Raw genomic sequence first — 3255 nt, forward strand, 5'->3', positions numbered from 1 at the left:
TGAATTTTATGGATTTTATTTATATATAAGAGATTACATGTTTTGATTGAGTTTTTATGGCCCCCTCATTGTTAGTGTTCAAGCTCCGTCGCTGTATATATATATATATATATATATATATATATATATATATATATATATATATATATATAACTAAACTATAATAATCTGCAATTACTATGACTTTCCGAATGAATTAATCTTGTTGGAGTGGGTATGTACGTTTTTAAAGGTAAGCTTAAAACATCGTTATTAGTAGAAGCTGATAAATGGTGTTGAAGTTTGCTTTCCTTAAAAACAAAATGGCGTGAAATTTGGTTTTGGATCAATGAGACATCTTACCAGTTCACGGTTAAGTAATTAACTAGTTGAAGGACCCGTGAAATCACGGGTTTATCAAAGAAAAACTGTTGAATGTTTATTTATTTATAATAATGTTTATTTATTTATGATACTGTAAATGTAAATGTTACAGCACGGCACCAGTGACAATCTGTTTATTATAAAACAAAATTGATAATACTGAACAAACCTGCTCAATTAGCACCATAGCGTAAATGGCAATCGAATTGATAAAACATATTCATATGGTGACTTAATTTAACGCACGTTAGAGTAAACGATAACCATAATTGGACGGAACGATAAGATTATGAACACTATTAAACATTATGATATTCAACAGTATGATACTATGTAGTCAAACTATCACTTCAAAATCATTTTCACCACTCTTGATACTTCAGACCCATTATTAAACCAAGTTGAATACATGAATCCATTCTAAATTCTTTCAAATCTCACTCACGGTCCCAGACAAAGCACCTACTTCAACATATATAATTTGATTGTGATCATGTGATACACAACCGATTGAAAACAATAAATAAGTTTTGGCTCAAACCTTCTTCTTCATGTCCTTGCTAAGTTTTTCATTGTGTCTTATTCAATTCCTGTAGCAAAACTAATAAAAGATAAGCATGTAGCATATCAGTTACAAAGCTTGCAATTACAAACAAATATCATAATCACGAAGATAAACTAATAAACCAATCCAAAAGTACAAATAACAGAGACATGAAGTATGGATATGCTAATTGGCATAAGCAAGCATTCGAAACATCACTTGAAATAGGCAATATTATAATTGACTTATTTGACCCACTTGCTAATGAATGAGTCAAAATACATCAAGCCTAGCATAAAGATACATTTATATAATAAGCTTATATCTCTGTATTTATATGAAATATCAAAACTTATATAAAGTTTGTAAAATAGGCAAAGAAGTAATCGCAAGCCACCCAACCCAACCCATTGTGACTATTTTAACCCATATCATCACCGCCAAGTTCAGCCCCAACCCAATCTGGCCCATTGTGAATATAAGCTAACATTCACCTTATGAATAAGTTGGGCCCAAGCTAAAGCCAATAAGGTTTATTCAGAAATTCTTAATATATAAAGCATTTTTTTGGTTTGTAAATCTTCTTTAAGAGTAATAAGCACTTGTATCTGATAAAAAATCTTTTGCTCAACAATAAGATACCCAAAAACATGTTCAGCTGTAAAAAAAGAGAAATACCTCAACCAGAGTTAGATATGAATGATTTAAAGATGACTGTATAGGGACTCCATTAGAGGTAGTTGTGAAAGGATAAATAATCAAAATGTCACTTTAGCGATACACAAATGACTATAAAAATGTCTAAAATGCTCCAACATAAAAAGGTTAAATAATCAAAATTACAGAGTAAAACATGATGTGGGTCAAGGATGACATACCTTTTAATCAATACAAACATATCCATGGAAAACGATGACTTTCAAAGACTCGATCGAGATGCAAACCTTGAGAGAATAATTCTAAACATAGTCAGCATGCACAATCATTAAAAACGAAAATGGGATATGGGTCCAAATGGGTTGTGCTCAAGGGGCAGAGCCACTTGGATCCATCACCTATTGGATAAATTCTTATATACAGTAGTATGTTTCATTGAAGTTGGAGAACACCATAAGTTAAATATGCCCATTAAATAAGACAAATATATATAGGCTGAAATTGTAGGCGATAAAATAGCAACATGCTTACAACCAACTCCTTGCAAACATTTTGTACACATAATAGTTGCAATATAAAAGTATGACAATCAAGAAAAATATGATCCCTTGCATTTCTCAAAGCACTAAAAAAATATCATCCTCAAGTTATGCAACTTTAATCCAAAGGCTAATGATGCATGAAATATTTTTAAAAGATTAGAAAGCATCTCAATGCTACAAAACGATTAAATAAAAAAACTATAGATTTGCACCTGGAGCCAGTTAGTCTGAAGCATAAATTGAACATCTGTAACAAAAAAGAATAGATGTAGAAGGGAAAAAAATTAGACTGCATATGGTTTTTGAAAACACCAAAACTCCATCCAAAGGTCACATAATCAATTCTTTTTATATATAAAATACGTGTTACAGAAATCATATCATGTAACTAAATACCTCACAGTCATATCATCGAACACCTTTAGTGCACTTACATAATCACATAACTTATCACACCTGCACAATCACTATTTCAAATTATTTATTACATGAGTGAAATTTTTCAATGAACTGAGAACCAAAGTCGAACAGCAATACTACAGTAAAAATAAGTTTATATCTACAATTAAACTCATCCTACAAATAATTAATCCTCTTTAAATCTGAATATAAAGTAAAAAGATAGATAAGCAAAAAAGAAGAAAACGTTCAAGCACTGAAATACGGAGTAGAAAAGAAACCTGGTATATAAGAAATCACAATAATGAAGCGTTTCTTGTTGGATCTGCAACCAAAGGAGGAATGGAAGAATGGAATTACTGAAAGAAAACCATTTTATGGTTTAGTGGTTTACCTATGTGGGTGTAAATCGCAGGTTGTTTGGGTTTTTTTTTAGGGTTTATTTTGATTTGAGAGAAAGGAGGTACTGCATCTTATACGGTACGGAGTAATTACTATTTAAAATTTTATTTAATAAATTTTATATTAATGATATCATCTACGTGCTCTTAAATTTTTAAAATTTTTTTTTTATTTTTTTACGAAGAAAAATTCATTATTTATGATGTCTATCACTTTAGCAATATAATACAATCTATAGATAGATGTGGGCTTGTGAGGCTTCATGGCTAGCTAATATGATCACAGTTGGGTTCCCACTAAATTAAAAAGTTATGGGCCTTAAGGAACCCAATTCATCTCATACTAAAT

General features: G+C 30.6%; 1 long non-coding RNA gene across 3 annotated transcripts; it reads right to left on the bottom strand.

Moving 5' to 3' along the window:
• Positions 1 to 564: 564 nt before the first annotated feature.
• On the bottom strand, positions 565 to 2953 carry LOC139852049 (uncharacterized). Of its 3 annotated transcripts, none has more exons than XR_011760892.1 (4): positions 2787 to 2953; positions 2503 to 2573; positions 2319 to 2353; positions 565 to 1851 (listed from the first exon to the last, which is right to left on the bottom strand). It is a non-coding gene; the product is annotated as an uncharacterized lncRNA (long non-coding RNA). The 3 variants fall into 3 exon arrangements; XR_011760890.1 differs by having other exon boundaries at positions 566 to 1851; positions 2503 to 2562; XR_011760891.1 differs by having other exon boundaries at positions 566 to 1866; positions 2503 to 2562.
• Between the last annotated feature and the right edge of the window lie 302 nt (positions 2954 to 3255).

This window comes from Rutidosis leptorrhynchoides, chromosome 6, assembly GCF_046630445.1.
Source record: "Rutidosis leptorrhynchoides isolate AG116_Rl617_1_P2 chromosome 6, CSIRO_AGI_Rlap_v1, whole genome shotgun sequence".
Classification (NCBI taxonomy): domain Eukaryota; kingdom Viridiplantae; phylum Streptophyta; class Magnoliopsida; order Asterales; family Asteraceae; genus Rutidosis; species Rutidosis leptorrhynchoides.